We start from the raw sequence: 18537 nt of genomic DNA on the forward strand, positions 1-18537 counted from the left end.
GGAGAAGTCAACAACTGAGAAGATTTGCATTAACAAATAGAAATAAGGGTTTGGGGAAAGAGTTTCCTAAATTCTCTGTATATTTTCAGTACCACTCTAATGGAAGATGATTTGATTGTAAAACAATTGATGATAAGCTGGTAAATAAGTGACAAGTAGCCTGGAATTGATCCAAAAACAAAGCAAATGAACTTGCGTCATGGAGAACACCAGATTTTCTGATGGAAACTCTTAATTTTATTTCTGAAAAAGGGGAAGAATTTTATGGCTGGATTATGGGAAGATTGATCCCAAAGTAGTGTTTATTGTGCAATATCTGGAATAAAATCTAGGAATATAATATGAAGGAGTGTTTGGTGCTGGTTGCAACAATTGAACACAGCAAATAGGAGCAGAAGTAGGCCATTCGGTCTATCGAATCTGCTCCACCATTCAATAAGATCAAGGCTGATCAGTTTGTGTTTCGAATTCCATATTCCCATCTAACCCCGATAACCTTAGATTCTTGTTAGGCAAGGGAATTTATCTACCTCTGCCTTAAAAATATTCAGTGACCCAACCTCCACCGCCTTCTGAGGCAGGAAGTCCCAAAGTCACACAACCCTCTGAGAGAAAAAAAATTCTCCTTATTTCTGTCCTAAAAGGGCAACCCCTAATTTTAAAACAGTGCCCCCTAGTTCTGGACTCACCCACATGAGGAAACATCCTTTCCACGTCCATCTTGTCAGTACCGTTCAGGATCTTACATACTTGACTCAACTCACCCATCAGTCTTCTAAACTCCAATGGAAACAAGCCCAGTTTGTCTAACCTTTCCTCATAAGACAACCTACTCATTCCAGGTGTCATACTAACCTCCTCTGATCTGCCTCCAATGCATTTACACCCTTCCTCAAATAGGGAGACCAAAGCTACCCACATTATGTGAGATGTGGTATCACCAATGCCCTGATTAACTGGAGCATAATATCCTTACTTTTATGTTCCGTTTCTCTCGTAATAAAGGATAGCATTCATTAGCCTTCTTAATTACCTGCTGTGCCTGCATACTATCTTTTGTGACTTATGTACTGAAACACCTAGATCCCTCTGCACCTCGGAATTCTGCAGTCATTTTCCCTTTAAGTAATACTCTGCTTATTTACTCTTCCTGCCAAAGTGAACAACTTCACATTTTCCTACACTATACTACATCTGCCAGATTTTTGCCCACTCACTCAACCTATCTATATCTATCTGCAACCTCTTCATGTCCACTTCACAACATACTTTCCTACCTATCTTTGTTTCTTCTGCAAATTTAACTACCATGTCTTCACTCCCCTCATCTAAGTCATTGATATAAATTGTAGAAAGGTTGATGTCCCAGCACAGACCCCTGCGGGACTCTACTTGTCACATCCTCCCAATCAGAAAAAGACCTATTTATGCATACTCTCTATTTTCTGCCAGCCAGCCGCCAGTTTTCTATCCATGCTAATAAGTTACCCCCTACACCATGAGCTTTTATTTTCCACAATAATCTTTGATGTGGCACCTTATCAAATGCCTTCTGGAAATCTACATATGATACGTCTATGGGCTCCCTTTTATCCGCAGCGCATATTACTCCTTCAAAGAACTTCAATAAATTGGTTAAACATGATTTCTCTTTCACACAACCATGGTGACTCCTCCCGATTACCTTGAGTTTCTCCACATGCCCAGCTATTAAAACATCCTTAATGTTGACTCTTTAACACCTTCCCCACGATAGACATCAAGCTAACTGGCCTATAGATTCCTGTTTTCTGCCTCCCTCCCTTCTTGCTACTTTCCAGTCCAATGGAACCTTTCCAGAATCTAGCAAATTAAGGAAAATTAACACCAATGCATCTACTGCCCCACTAGCCACCTCTTTTAAGACCCACGGATGAAGCCCATCAGGACCCGGAGACTTGTCAGCCCGTAGCTCCATCAGTTTGCTCAGTACCGCTTTCCCTAGTGATTGTAATTTCACCAAGATCCTCTCTCCCTTCCACCTCCTGATTTACAGCTATTACTGGAAATTTTTTGCATCCTCTACAGTGAAGACAGAAGCAAGATATTTGGTTATCTTATCCGCCATTTCCGTATTATCTACCATTACCTCCCTACTGTCACTTTCTAGAGGACCAACACTCACTTTACTTACTCTTTACCTTTTCAAGTACCTGAAGAAACTCTTGGGGCAGGATTTTACATTTTGTCGGGCGGGCATGCACCTGACCCGATTGTGTGTGAAGTCATGCGTGATGATGTCAGGCCAGTGTCCCGACGTCATCGTACACTCTCATGATCTTTCGGTCGGCAGGCACATGCGAGAGTCAGCAGCGTGCCCGCCAACAATTAAGAGACTATTAAAGCCCCTAAAGTATTAATTAATTTGTATTTTTCGCGACTCGGTCAGCCGTTCGGTGGGTGGGCAAATAGGCCGGGCGGCTTTTGCATATTTTTTTTTTTACGAAACTCCATCCACGGGCGGGATGAGGTTTCCAACGGCAAATATAAAACCAGTAAAACCAGTCATCCTTTCAAACATGTCCCTCCTCATGTGACTGAGTCACAGGCGGGGACATGTTTATCTCATCTTTAAAATCTTTATTTTTTGGTCAGCGTCCAGTTCTTCAGCGCTCTGAAGGAGCTCTGTGCCCTCAGGGAGCTGTCAGCGCATGCTCCCCTGCACTTCCGTTCTCGTTCTCCTCCTGCCCCCCCCGCCCCCCCCCCCCCACCCAGGCAACGCCGAGCTATTCAGTGCGTCCTTCACGCGCCTCTGGCCAGCGGTCGAGGCCTGATACCAGGCAGTGGTCAGTTTCTAAGCCGCTCCCGGCCCGCCCGACGAAGAGAAAATCCGGCCCTTGCTATCCGTTTTTTACATCTCCAGCTAGCTTCCCCTCTCATTCTTAATTTCTTTCTCCTGGTTAACCTTTTAGTTCTGCTGTTCTTTATATTCTGACCAATCGTCCGACCTGACACTCATCGATGCGCAGTTCTGTGCTTTTTCCTTCAGTTTGATGCTTTCCTTAACTACTTTAGTTAGCCACGGATGGTGGCTTCTCCCCTCAGAATTTTCCTTTACAGGAGGAATGGACTTATCCTGAGTATTCTGAAATATCCCCTTAAGTGTCTGCCACTGCTTCTCTATTGATCCATCCCTACCCTAGTATCCCAGTTCACTTCAGCTTTCATGCCCACACAGTTGCCGTTATTTAAGTTTAAAATACTAGCCTTAGAACAGTTCTGAAGTGCTGGGTCCATTGGTAATTCTCTCCTGCCATCTACTCCTCCCCCACCTCCCCAGTGTTAGTGCGCTGACTTTAGGCTGAAGAATATTGCACCAAAAAGTGAATTTACCTCCTTTTTCCAAGATGTGCAAAAAAAAAACGACTTAGAAGAGACAGATTGAAACATTTGCTATCAAACAGAACAATAGAAGGCCATTCCTTGGCAATGCACATTTGTGCTTTTTTAAATCCTTTTCTGGGGGCATATTAACTTTAAGACTTTTGTGAATCCTCTTTTGTGAATCATATGAGCTTTGTATGGATCAAATCAAAATGGCAGATAAGCATGATTTTGCTGTGGATGATTCTGTGCTGCACAAATCTGTGACAGTAAAAAAGCAAATCACTCCATTGGGGCACACGAGTTATAGTGTTGGCTTTCACACTTCTCTAGCACTTAAACTGCTTGCATTTGCTCAATGGTAGTACTCTCACCTGCAAGTCAGAAAACTGGGAGTTCAAGCCCCGATCCAGAAACCTGATCTTATGATTTATCCTGATGCAACTGACAGTGGGTGCTGCACTGTCAGAGCTGACGTTTTTCAGGTAAGACATTAAAACAAGGCCCCATCTATCCTCTCGATGGACACGAAAGATCCCATGACACCGTTCGAAGTAGAGCAGGAGTAGAGGAACCTCATGTCCTGCCAAAATGACTAAAACAGTTTATCTACTTCCTGTTTGTAGGACCTTGCTAAATGCAAAGCAGCTGCTGCGTTTCCGTACATTTCGTAAGTTTTCTTCCTTAACTAACATCAGAGACATTTACTTTGTTCAGTGTATTGAAGGATGAAAATCCTCTGAAAACCAATGTGGTGCTTTGGAGCTAGGGGTCCTGAATAACAGTCTTTCCATGAAAAGAGAAGATCCATTTGAGGCATATGTAGATGGGGTTGCCACCAATTAATTTTTGTGAGACACAAACAGCGTGGCAAGATGTCATTGAGTGGGCCAAATCATATTTGACCACTACAAACGTTTGGAGAAAAACAAGACAAAGTGTGGTGATTAGGAGAGTTGCAGCAAAGTGAATCAAGGATGGAATGCATCCCTGATAGGTGGCGATAAAAAGTATACTTGCATATATTTGAATGTGAAGGGATTCAGGTGCGCAACCCCTCTTAACTTCTTCCCACCCAAGCTGGTGATCTTTATTTTTCAATAACAGTGACTGGTGACTGGACAAGTCCTTTCTCAATTTCAGTTGATGCTTGCTGTAAAGGAAAGGTAAATGTGTAGAAGAGCTTTCTTTTTTTACTGTATGTGGAATTCTGTGTGTGTTCAGCTCCTGCTCAGTGCCCCACTGTCTTTGCTTTGGGCATGGCTGGCACAGAACAAGTTTCAGTCCATGTGTGCCACTAGAAAGATCAGTTCTGTTCCTCTTTTATCCACCCTTATCATTCCCCTTAAACTCAATCCTTCCGTTTTACGCTCAGGTCCATTGCCAGCCTCCCCTCCCCCATTGCTGTTTTGGCTGATTGCCAGCATTTTTATCTTTGCCGTTATGGCAAAAATGTAGGTGCTGTAAACAGAAACAACTGCTTATGATCATGCCTCTTGCTCAAACGTAATCCTTAATTCCAATACATAGTTCACCAGAGCTCATCTTCTGATTGATGCTATTTTCATCTTATTAAGGAGGACAATTTGTTAGATTTTTACTTACAAGATACAGAATCAGGACCATAAATAAAAACAATTGTTTTACAGCACTTGTAATGTTATATGTGTTATTACGCTAAAAAGCTGAACGCTTACCTCCCAGATCAGCGCTTGAGCAAAATAGTGGATAAGTGTAGAAGGAGGATAACAGACAACACTCCTCCCCCTCGCAGTCAGCAGCTTTCAGAATGCTCTCCCGCCCCAAAATCTGTGTTCACTCTCCAGCCATTCCCATTTCCTCTGTGACCACAGTTCCCATTTCTGTCATTATTATGCTGCCCCGCTCAACGTGGCCAGTGTTTGGAGAACGTGTGTGTGTGTGTAAGAGATTGACTGAGTTTTGGGAGGGGTGTGGTGGCTGGGGGTAAAAGTGGAGAGTGGGAGGGCACCCTCTGTCTGGGCCTCCATTGTGTTCCTGAATCCCAAGCCCTCACCCTACCATCTGTTTTGTCAGAAACTGAGCCCCTCCGATAGTTACCACAGCCAGGGCTCTGATACCTGCTGCTGAGAGATTGAAATGTTGTTATATTCTGCAGTTAACATGGGGCAGAAATTCCAGATGAAACACCTCCAGGCATTTTAACCACACATTAGTCCTGCTTAACTCCAGAACATCTTCCATATTGCTGTCAACAGCCCCTGATAAGGAGATCGCAACTTTAGGATTCTCTCCTGTGTGTTCTTAAGTCTTGGGACTCTTACTGCAGTTCCCAGGACACCTTCAACACCAGCAAAGCTGATGGTGCTTTCTCAGATACACAAAACTCCCATTCATCCTTCTTGCTCTGGACTTCAGGCTGACCCATCTTGTGGCTGCTGGATTCCAGAACAACTGCTTTGCTGCGAACCTTCAGAATCTCAATCACAGCCCTGCCAACAACAACAACAACAACTTATATTTCTATAGCACCTTTAATATAGTGCAACATGTCAAGATGCTTCACAGCAGCATTGTCAAACAATGTTTGGCACTGAACCACATTAGGGCAGATGATCAAAAGCTTGGTTAAAGAGCTAGGTTTTAAGGAGTGTCTTAAAAGAGGAGAATGAGGTGGAGATGTGTAAAGAGGGGATTCCAGAGTTTAAGGCTTAGGAAATTGAAGGCATGTCTACCAAGGGTGGAACAATTATAATTGGGGATACCCAAGAAGCTGGAATGAGAGGAATGCAGATATCTTTAAAATTCGTGGGGCTGGAGGAGATTACAGTGATAGAGAGGGACAAAATCGTGGAGGGATTCGAAAACAAGGATGAGAATTTTAAAATTAGACCATTGCTTGACTGGGAGTGAGTGTGGGTCAGTGAGCAGAGGGGTAAAGGGGGGTGGGATTTGCTGCAAGTTAAGAGACGGGCAGAGTTTTGCATGACATCAAGTTTATGAAGGGTAGAATGTGGGCGAGTAGCCAGGAAAGGCGTTGGAATAGTTGAGTCTAGAGTTAACAAAGGCATAAAAAGGTTTCAGCAGTAGATGAGCTGAGACAGGGTGAAGTCAAGCAATATTACGGAAGTGGAAATAGGCTGTCTTTGTAATGGCATGCATATGTTGCTGGGTCAAATGTGACACAAACTGCAAAACACACCCTCAAGTTAAGTTAATTATGCATGAAAGGTAGGGGTCAGCTTCAGCAGCAGTTGGAAAGTGGAAAGGGAGGAACAAAGAAGAGCGGTTCTGTTGGGTTGCGCTGAATATTGAATTTGTCAAAAGGTTTCTTTCCCATCCCACTTGTACTGTGCCGCCTGACTCCCCTCCTGCAACTGAACTGGAGTTCTCAAACCCATTCTAAATCTGAAGACTCCTGTCCCCAGTATCTTCCAAATTGTTTGCCTTACCATTCGCTCCTTCATTATCCTTCTTTACTCACATCTCATGTCACTTCTCAGTATCAAACTCTCTGGAGATACTCGACATCTGCTTTTGTTGTTTAACGTTTCTTTACTCAATCTAAACTCTCAGCTTACCACCTATTCAGTTACCTTTCTTCATCATCCAGAGTCCCATTCTTTTCCTTCTCCCTTGTGCCCTAATGCTCTTCCACATCTCCACTTGTCACACTTGTAACTTCACAGTACAAGCTGCAATATTCCAATCCCCTTTGAAAGCAAAACTCCTACTTGAACACTAAGCCCTAACCTTTTGCTTTAGAACACATCCTCTGCCTGATATTCCTGGTGTAAGTATAATTTTCTTCCAGCACACTAGTTCTGTGCATATTTTCATTCAATTCGCAAATGAGATGCTTGATATAAATATTGAAAGTATTGTACAAATTACTGTACACAAGTGTTGCACACATTATATGTACATTGCATGGAAACACTTTTAGTACTTTGCATATTACATACTAATTTCTATTAAATCTCATTCCACTTTTTCATAAACCTCTGCAATTATGTAAAACAATTATATGATTTCTTACTTTTAGTTACATTTTGATACCTATCTGTTTAATTTCTCTTTACCATTTTTTTCTGCTTTATTTTCAATTCTCTGTTTTACCTACATTTTGTTTTCCCTCAACAATACTTAAAGTAGAGCAGTATGATAACACATTCTCCACTGTACTGTTCTGCATACTGTAATGCTCCAGTCTTTATCAAACAACACATCAGGGAGGATTTTCTAAATCCTTTCCACTTCTCCAGCAGTGGCCTTGGGACAGAACGGATCAGAAACCTTCAATTCCAAGTCTCAGTTCATTTTTGCATAGATGGAAATTTCTGCCAGCAATGACAGCAGCCTCCATAATTATGCACTGATGTCACACATTATACTTATCATTATTAGCCCCACAGCAATTCCGGATGCTAGTCAGGCCAGCATTTTACTGGTGTCAAGCATTGCTCGGGATGGCAAAGTGGATTTGAAGGCTGAAGGACCCACCCTAGTTACTAGGACTGGCTTGATTTGATTCCCACTTCTCTCTCCTTGTGAAATGCAGCCCTTTTAAACTACTGCAGTTACCGAGTCCTGCAGTTACTATGATTTTCCTGTCCCTCAGCCCCTCTCCCTGATTCCCCTCACAGGACCCCACCTCCTACCCAGTACCCCGTCACTGATGCAGGTAGAAATACTGCTGCAAGCCCAAGAAAATTTGCCTGTGGCTGACCCTGGAATATTCACAGAGGACAAGCCCTGGTCACTCGGGTGGGCAGAGATTCCAACTGTCAAGCTTCCGGGGTCATTGTTACCCAGGAGGAGATTCACAACAAATGCAGTCACAGAATTCAGAGCTTAAAATATCTAACACATGTGCAATGCAATGCACTGCAATAAAAATTTATTTGATTTCTTTGAATCACCATAATTCCGTTTCTCGATTATACACATGCCATCACTACAACTGCCTTTCTCCACCTCCATAAAATCACCTAACCCTGCCCCTGTCTTAGCTCCTCTGCTGCTGAAACCCTCATCCAAGCCTTCATTACCTCTAGACCTCCCTCTTCCACCCTCCTTAAACTTGAACTTATCAGGAACACTGCTGCCTGTACCCTAACTCCCACCAATTGCCATTGGTTCATCACCACTAAGCTCGCTAAGCTGCATTGGCTTCCGGTCAAGCAACACCTTGATTTTAAAATTTTCATCTTATTTTCAGATCTTTCCATGGCCTCGCCCCCCACCCTATGCTTTGGAGTTCACTCTGTAAACCTCTCTGCCTCTCTACTTCTCTTTCCTCCTTTAAGACGTTCCTTAACACCTTATTTGACTAAGGTTTCAGTCATCTGCCCTAATATCCCTTATGCAGCTCAGTGTCAAATTTTGATTGGTTACACTCCTGTAAAGCAACATTGGACATTTACAACTTGAAAGTGCAACATAAGTGCAAATTGCTGTTTATGTAGGTTAATGAACGTATCCTCTGACTTAACATATGCAATGCTACTGGAGATCACGAGTAATATATTGGCTGTAGCATATGGTCCCAGAAGCATTTTTCCAATACCTTACATATGCTTTATACTTGTCTCCCAATGAGTCTATTCATTCAAGTGACCCCGTGTATGATGGAGTTACATCAACCAACAGGAACCCTGACTGAAAGATCAATGAATGGGGGAGGGAGGTCATGCTACGATTGGAGGGTTGGGGTGAGGGGTGGGACTGGAAGGGAGGCCCTGGGCAGTAAGTTCCAGAACTTCTCATTACCATACTCTTTCTCTAAGCTGGAGCTGTACAATTAGGCCCGATGAATAAATATGATAACATTTTCACAAAATAGTTTAAAAATGCATGTGATGTATTGTGTGTTTATCTTTAATGTGCGAACTTTAATAATTAAATATTAAATGTTACTGTCCTGCTGTTTTGTTTCTGTTGGCGTCTGGGGTCACGCCAATTTAGAAACCTCAAAATGGGGTCACAGTGGGAAGGTGTTTGGGAAACACTGTTCTACAGTGTCACCTGTTTTAAGCTGACTGTTAGGTCTCTTGCTGGATGGTTCTCCTGCTGCCTGAACTGTCATGTCAACCTGAGTTTCTGATATTTCCCCTGTTCCTTCAATCCAACCTGACAAACCTACACTTTGTCATGCACACTGGTTGCAACAGCTGCAATTTGGACTGTGACCCATGTGTTGAATTTTTTATGTGATTTTATTACAGTGGTGGGTGTGGGTGGGCTTCCCTGTGACTTTAATAAAGCATTACCTTGGTCAGTTATTTGGGACAGGAAGGGTAGGGTATTGCAAATTGACTACCTTCATCCCTCTCTTACCCATTCGCCCTCAGTACAGATTCCTTTTCTCCTTCCTCCAACAGTAATTTCTTGTTCCTTCTTGCTTGCTGCTTCCCCTCCACTCTTGGACCTACCCCAAGTACCTGTGCTTTCCACCCTCATGTGATCTATCTTACAGCTTTTCATTGTCAGCGCCTCTCTCCAGTTTTCCATCTATCCGTGACAAAACCACCCATCACCACAGTCCTGAATGTGACCTTGGAACTGGCATTAGCATTACTTCTGTCAGCTACTTTGCTGCAGGACAAGTTGAGAAGCTCTTAAAAAAAGCATACAGGACCCTAGGACATTATAAATAGAGGCATGAAACATAAGCAAGGTAGTTATGGTAAAGTCAATAATTAGCAGTATAATACATATGTAAGGTGGTGGAAAAGTGTTTCACAAACTGTATGCTACATCCAATATATTACTAGTGATCTCCAGTAGCATTGCATATGTTAAGTCAGAGGATACATTTACTGTCCTATATAAAAAAAAACTTGCATTTATATAACACGTTTAATGTAGTAAAATGTCCCAAGGGGCTTCACATGAGTATTACCAAGCAAAATTTAACACTAAGCCACATAAGGTGATATTTAAAAGAGCTGACACAGGCATGATGGCCTGAATGGTCTTTTTTTGTGCTGCATTAAACCATGAAAAGTAAAATGGGAAGGGCAGTAAATGCTGCCCTTGCCAGTAACGCTCACATCCCATGAAAGATTTTTTTTTAAAGTGCTGCAAGTGCTCAAGAATTATATCCAGTTCCTGTTCATAGGCAAAGACATGGCTGTGCCATTTTTCACAGCAGTACCTCTCAACCTCCCTCAGTTATTTGTAATCAACAGGATCTACTTCCAATACTCCCACTCCGAGCAGCCCTCATCCTCAATGTTCCCGACCTCTGCCACCACCATTCCAATGATTTCACATTCTAAAACTATCTTCCTAATGTGACCATGTCCCAGATCTTAATTCCCCCATTGCATAGACATGCAGCCCCTCATAAATAACTTCGCACCCATCCCCAGCTACTCTTCCACTATTCATGTACCAGCAGTATTAAAACTACATCACCTCCCCCTTGTTACATGTCAGATAGTATTTATTTTCAGAGTCATTGCCATTTGAGGTGTACTGCCAGGAAACGTGGGAACCTTGAAGTCAATACAGTCTTTTGAGAGAGCTGAACAATTTCCTGAGAGAGAACATCATTTTCAATTGATTAATTGAACTGACTGTTGATTAATTGTGATTTTGATGATTCGCAGGCAACTTTGGAATCAGCACCTTTACATAAAACAGCTTATGTTTTGATTCCTGCAACAGAGGTCCACTTATACTTGGATGAAAAAATCTGTAGTCACTCAATGTTCAGGACAATTTAGTGCAACTTAAAACAGGCCATTGCAAATGGCATTACGCTCCCGGAATGGCAGAGGATGTGCTGCTAGGATACTTTCCATGGGTCCAAACATTTATGAATTCAACTGCTCTTATGTTTAAAGCAAAACTTGCACTCAACAGAAGGGCAACAAAGGGAACAGGACCACAATTGCAGCAGCAGCCTTTAACTACACCTATATGGTGGCAGTAACAGGGAGGGTGGCTGTAGAAGATGATGATTTACAAGAAATTGGAGGATCACCAGCTCCAAGGTATGTGCCGTCTTAATCTTGCATTCTACTGTTGCATGAGTGTGTCCGAACACTGTACACAAGTGTTCCTTAGTCCATATATTGAAGATGCTCAGCTCTGCTTGGATACTAATAATGTCTTGTCTGCTTCCTTTACAGAGTGTGAGGAATCTAATTCTTCGTGGTACAGCACTAAACATCATTATCAGTGCTTGGATCAAGCAACATCTCAGATAGACATTATTTAGAAGATGGGGCTACATAGAGTGAAGCATAAGTCACTGGCATTGTAGGCTGAGTAGAGATGTCAGTCATTTAAGGAACCAGGGAAGGAGTCTGGTAAAAGCTCCTTGTGAGTTGCCCCAAGTTATAGAGCAAAGTTCAAATGTCACAGTGCCATCCCTGCTCATACCCCTGTTAAACTTGCATCAGGATCACTGATATAATTGGACGACACTTGCTTCAGGCGGGCACCTCACCTGCTTGCAAAGTCCTGCAAGGTAACATTTGCAAATAGTCAGGATCTGAGTGGTCATTTCTGAATGCTCATTTTTAACTGGCCATAATGCCTAGTTTCCGCTGGGAAGGTGGAATTAAAATCAACCCGAAGTTCTGAAGAAGAGTCATACTGGAGTTGAAGAAGACTCTGTTTCTCTCTCCACTGATGCTGCCAGACTTGCTGAGTTTTGCCAGCGTTTTCTGATTTTATTTCAGATCTACAAAATCCACTGTAATTTGCTTTCTTTGAAATCAACCCTATTGTATACAACATAATTCCCTGCCCTTTAATCAAGACAACTCTTTCTCCTTCATTCCTCTCAATGTAAACTGGCTTTACTCTCCCCCTCAGTTCAACCTGGAACTCTTCTTCCCCTCCAAACCTAGTTCAAATTTGTACTTGTTTTTTTTATTTGAAGTGGCATTTCTCACCTCCACCAGTTAAAGCTGCAATCTTCTTTCATTTCAATTGGCACTCTTGCCCCTGTAACACCTCAGTTCAAGCAAGCACTCTTTCTCCCATTTAATTCATGCTTGCATGTCCTCCATCATCCCCACACACCACCCGCCCCCCCCAAAAATGACCATTTCCTGGTTCATGCTGGAACTCTTCTTTATCCTCACCCCAAAATGATACTTCCAGATTCTTCACTTGCTGCTTTACAGCCATTCATTAACACCATTCCCTTCAGCACTGCTCCCAAGCCCCAGTGTGTAGTGATTCAAGCCACTGCATGTTGTAGGTGTAAACTTCGGTCCTCATGAGAATCCTCACGATATGCAGGGACCAGACTCATTTTCATTTGTAGCTGGGCTCCAGTGGCGAGAGAGACAGGTGTTGACGTCAAAATAGGATCCACAAATCTCCTGACTAATTGTTGTCAAGTATGAGGGATCTGAAGAGTCCACTATTAAACTTTGAGCTACATTAATGATATACGTAGAGAAACACAGGAGCAGGTTTCAGACAATTACAGCGATTCTGGGCCTCCAGCTGCAGAAATAGCTCCAGGCATTGCCTCAGAGAGCAATAAATCCACATCAATACTTCTGGCATTCTAGTGGACCTAGCAGAGATATTTCAAGATGCAGTGACTGGGTCACATGAATCACAAGCAACTCATCAATTGGCTCAGCAACAAGCTACCACCAGGGACTCTCTCAGGCTTCTTAGACAACACCTCTCAAACCCACAACTGCTACCATCAAGAAGGACAAACGCAGCAGGTAGATGGATCACCACCTGCAAGTTCCCCTCCAAGCCACTCACTATTCTGACTTGGAACTATATCACTATTCCTTCATTGTCACTGGGCCAAAATCCTGGAACTCCCTCCCTAACAGCACTGTGAGTGTACCCTACACCACACAGACTGCAGTGGTTCAAGAAGGCAGCTCACCACCACCTTCTCAAGGGCAATTAGGGATGGGCAATAAATGCTGGCCCAGCCAGCGATGCCCACATCCCATGAATGAATAAAAAAAATTACACCTTCAGCAGCAGCAGTAAAAGATGCAAACGTCATAGAAAATACATGACAGATTACACATGAACTTTTTCACTGAGTAAAATTATATCTGTCTAGAAAATGATTTTTTTCAAACATAAAGCAAACTGGAACTAGCAAAATTAAACAGGGAAATCACCAGACAGTTTCCTGTTCATCACTTTACCCAATATGGTGGCCACTGTCAGAACCCACAAAGCCCTTGGAAATAATTTCCATTTCCTCTTGCACCTGTCTTCATCGGCCCATCTATTATTGGTGGTTCCCACACAATTTGTCCTCCTGGCGTTTCATGCCTGGGTTCTGATCCTCATCCGAGCCTGCGAAGAGAAGCCTCAACCCATGTACAGTATTGTACAACATAGTCCACACCAAGACAGATTTGCACAGCTTCACTGGAACATTTGTAGATTTCCCTACCCCGCCACAAGCAGTCTGGAGCATCATTTGATCATTTGCTGCGCCTGTTCTCTGCTAGAGTAAAAGGATCATGCAAAAGCATTATCGTCCATGGTTGCACTGTATAGCTTATATTTCCAAGGAGCAAGGCCTTCTAAGATCATGTTTACATTTGATTGCTTCATGCATACACCCTTGATGTGCATTACTTTTTGGCAATGGTTACAAAATTGCATATTGGAGTAATATACTTTACTATTTCGAGATGCTACATAATTTGCTTGGTGCATAAATGGCTTCATTCATATACCCAATGACACCCTTTGTGGTTGCAAAGTAGTAAATTCGCAACTATCCCTTGCTGAATTATCCTATGGTGGGTGTACAGTGCAACAGAACTTCAGTTCCCTTCTTAGTTTAACAGTTGCTATAAATTTCAGGTTATTTTTGTGAATATATATTTTTCATGGGAGCATGAGACTCGAAAGCAGCAATAAAAATCAAGGAAAAGCCCTTTGCTGTGTTACACCCATTGTGTTTCCAGGCTTACTCATTTTTTTTTGTTGAGATTCCCAGAGAAATTATGGCCCTTAATGTATTTTCCCCTACATAAATCAATATAAAATTTTGCAGTTTCATTGCTTTGTGGTCACTACAGAAGACGGCACCTGAATTTGTTCCATTTTTGTTTGTTTCTTAACCCACTTGTTACTGCACAAATGTCTGTTGAGGTTAATTTTTTTTGGCTATCATGGAACTTTCTAACTAAACTTTTGCTATATTTGAATTGATACATGGTTAAGGAGACAATGGAAACCCACTTTAAGAATTGCAACAAAAAATTAAAATTGCCTATGATGCAGAGAATTAATTTTTTATTACAAAGTCATAATTATCTTGACAATTTTCTGAAAAAGTACTTTATGGTTAACCATTTTTAAATCAAGATTTATGGCTGTATTTGTTTTGAAGATAAAAATTAAATTAACAAACAACTAAACATTCATTATTAAAAATAATACTGTACTATTGTCCATAATATCTTAACACAGCAAGATGTCTCACAAATAAGAAGCCTGATTATGGTTTGATGAGGTATAGCATGGTTATCAAAATGCTTAATTGATCAAGGAAGACTGACTATATAATTTTACTGTGGCAATGAAATATATTATGTATCTGTGTGGTATAAAACTACCCAATAGAAAATGATGTACTCTAAAAGTATTATCTTCATGGATAGAAAGCTGAATCTGCTTCATAATTCAGCATTAAAGAGGAGCAGGATATATCTATTGCTACCAATTATTACCCATGCATTGTGTCCCTAGTTTTTCCTGGATGATTAGGGAGGGGTACTTCATGTGTACAAGAGAATAAATCAACCTGTGCATTGATAAAGAGCTGAGATTAAACTACGGATCTTTCTTGTAGCCTTTACTAAGGCTTCATTGGTCATTGTAAGTGCAGGAAAGTGAATTTGGGCAAATAGAACTAGAACAAAAGTTATTAAGTTCATTGTAACAACATTGACGAGGCTAAATTACTAAATCATGTTCCCATACTGAAAATGTAATGTTTTCATATCTATCATTCATTTATAATATCCCTGCAAGGAAATTTACTGTCGTATTCTGACAACTGTTTCCTCCTCCTCCTGTGTATTTTTAATTAAGCTGATGTGCCATTTCAGAACCTATGCAAAATAACTTTTTCAATAAATGATAATTAGATATGCCACCATGTTCTGGCTAATTGAATGAACTTTCTTCCACTCGGTGGAGCCAAAAACAACCTCAACGGTGTTTCCAAAGTTCTCGAATCAGCAACAGCAATTTCAGTTTAAATCCTGATACATTACAGCTCTACTGCTGGCAGTTAAAACTGGACATTTTAGGAACTATTTAACTTGATGTTGGCAGTGATGTTGGGCTCTACATACCTGAGGATATATTTTTGGAACCAAGGAAATGTTATTGGAAAATTGCTGCGTAGAAGTGATTGTAAGTTAACATTCAATAGTCATGGTGGGAGGAGAGACAGAAATTAACTCAATATGAATAAATATAAGTAATGTACTTGTGACTTGAGCCCTAAAGCAGTTCCAGACCATTTGGACTGAACAATTCACATTATACAGATTTCCTTTGAAGGATAGGAGTGGTTAAACTTTTCAATTAATTCTGTCAATATATTTATGTTACAATAAGTGTCAGCTGTGGCTCAGTTAATAGCATTCTCACCTCTGAGTCAGAAGGTTCTAGATTCAATCCCTGTTCCAGGTCTTGAATATAAAAACCAAGGCTGACACTCTAGTGTATAATTGAGAGAATGTAGCAGTGCTGTCTTTCAGATAGGAAATTAAACCATGACCCCATCTGCCTCTCAGGTGGACATAAAAGATTCCATAGTACCATTTCAAAAAAAAACCAGATTATCTGCTAACTGTTATATTGTTGTTTGTGGAGCTTGCTATGCGCAAATTGGCTGCTGCATTTCTGAAGTACTTCATTGACTGCAGAGCCCTTTGAGACATCCAGCAGGCATGAAAGACATATAAATGCAAGTCTGTTTTTTAAATATTTATCTTATTGTTATAGCAGAATGTAACATTAGATGTGTACAACTTTTGAAAACTGTGAACTTGCTGTTTTTCCTGTCATGGGACACTGTGCTATACAGTAAAATCATTAATTTTTTCAGGATGATTGGATCAAGGGTTTTGTGGAGCAATTAGGAACGCACATAGTCTGCATGAATTCATTGGAGAGTTTTGTTGTGAACTGACTTATTCAGGAAAACTGCATTTCGGCTTTAAAGAGTACTATAAGATGGACTCCTGCAGAGACAATCACAAAGAATTGTGGGAAGGTGAGCAGAAGAACGCAGACAGAGGAATTGCACTTTGAGAACTGCAGTGAAGAAGCTGTTGCTATATTCACATTTGAAAAAATATGAAAAACTGGCTGCAAAATGCTGACTCTTCTCTCATACACAATCCATCTTTTAGACAGCTACAAAAATGAGGTTCTTGGATGCACTTATTCAGCTGGTACGTATAATGTTTGTACAGTGTAAATATAACTTCTGATTTTGTGATCTTTCATTTTAATGCTTTCGAAACAGTATGGTTCCTCTTTCAAAATCTAAAAGTGCACTGTATAAAGCTTTCTAACATGTATTCCATTTAAGATACTGTAAAATTGTCACCAACATTTTTTGCTAAAATGCCATTCCTCATTGTCTCTAGAGCTTATTTTTTACCACAAAAGTATCAGTGAGCTTGCTGTCTCTAAGTTAGAAGTTCTAAATGCCATTTAAAAGGTTTGTCCTTAACCCGGGTACTTGATGGGAAAAGGAAATGCACAGTACATTTTTGATGACAGCAGTGGCAAAATTAGGGATAATAAGGGAAAAGAATCACACTAATTCTTAACTCATTTTTCCTTCAGAGTACAAGACCTGCACAAGAAACATGGTACTGATATGCCATACAGTGTGTATTTTGGCAGCTCTATAATTGCTTGGAGTCAGCAAAGATCGCTGAAATTGCAATGCTGTCAACAGCTCTTGATCCATTTTTTGTCACCTCATTATGCAGTGACAATACATGTTGTGTTATTATAAATACATATGTTTTTTTAAGACTAAAATGTACAGTTTTTATAAACAGTATTTAACCAAGGATGGAGTAGATGTGTCATCAGGGCACCAGCAGTTCATGTTACTGTACAAATGTATCTGTAAATTCTTTATATCGATATAGCTAGTGCTTCAAATATGCACTGAAATGTTTGCCTGGGGAATGACAGAAAAGGTTATAACGTATTTAATGTATATAATGTTTTATTTAAGATGTGTTTTTATTGTATTCTGTACCTACCTGTAGTGATTGTTGTGAGGTTGCAAGGTTGGTTTTTAGCACATTTTTTTGCCTTCATGCAGTGTGCACCCAAAGATATATCTTTGTAAAACAATTTCGTATGGACTTTTTATTTGTAAGATGCAGTATTATATGATGAATTTCGGAGTACAGATGATAATAAGCTCAGGGTGTCATTTCTGTTGACTTGCCTGATTTGATCTGTTTATTGAGTGGTTTGTGTGAAAAATATGAACATTTTTAACCATTTTTTAAACAAATCGTCTTCACATTATGTGTTCTTGAAGTTGTACTCAGTGACTGCCTGATTGTGTTTAGTTCAGTCCGCATAAAATACAGACCAGCATTACCATAGATGAGCTTTTCTCCTTGCTTCACCCCTTCTTCCCTTGTCTTTTCAAGATTTACATTTTTGCGTACACGCACAATAAATAACATCCGTGCACAGCCCTCTATTGACAGTATCCAAGACGAGAATCACATCTTTCTCCAGTGATTGGAGCATAACTTGTACTTACCTATATTAGAATCATCAAGTGTGGAATGTAAGACGTGGACAGTTGCTTCTGTCACTGAGCTTATACAATGGTCTTCATCACAGCTATCGTGGCCTACTTAAGAGGAAGTATGATCACCAGTCACGTATCCTGTGTGGATGCTGACGCCACGCTGATGTCATTAATTCCATCTGCAATTTGAAAAGAAGACCTAAGTTCTCAAGAGTCAAAATTATTCCCATCAGGGCTTTCCATGGTTGACATGTAGATATTTTTGCAGTTGATTTGGTCAGTTCTGCTTCACAGAATCCTTAATTTTGGAGGTTGGTTGTGAGGTTCTGAGCTGAAAATCCTGAGCCCTGAGCTGGCAGAGACTCAGCTGCTGGAACATTTTGTAGATTTTATTTTTCCTCTCTTTTGCTGATCTA

At 40.9% G+C, this 18537-nt stretch overlaps 1 protein-coding gene across 1 annotated transcript in view; it reads left to right on the forward strand.

Moving 5' to 3' along the window:
* Positions 1–17964, forward strand: part of ahdc1 (AT hook, DNA binding motif, containing 1) — a 56479-nt gene extending 38515 nt beyond the window's left edge. Inside the window, exons 5-6 of the mRNA XM_041213201.1 lie at positions 16433–16781; positions 17182–17964. The gene's annotated coding sequence lies outside the window, so the exon portion shown is untranslated. The remainder of the gene's footprint in view (positions 1–16432; positions 16782–17181) is intronic.
* Positions 17965–18537: the final 573 nt, after the last annotated feature.

This window comes from Carcharodon carcharias, chromosome 19 (assembly GCF_017639515.1).
Source record: "Carcharodon carcharias isolate sCarCar2 chromosome 19, sCarCar2.pri, whole genome shotgun sequence".
Taxonomy (NCBI): Eukaryota; Metazoa; Chordata; class Chondrichthyes; order Lamniformes; family Lamnidae; genus Carcharodon; species Carcharodon carcharias.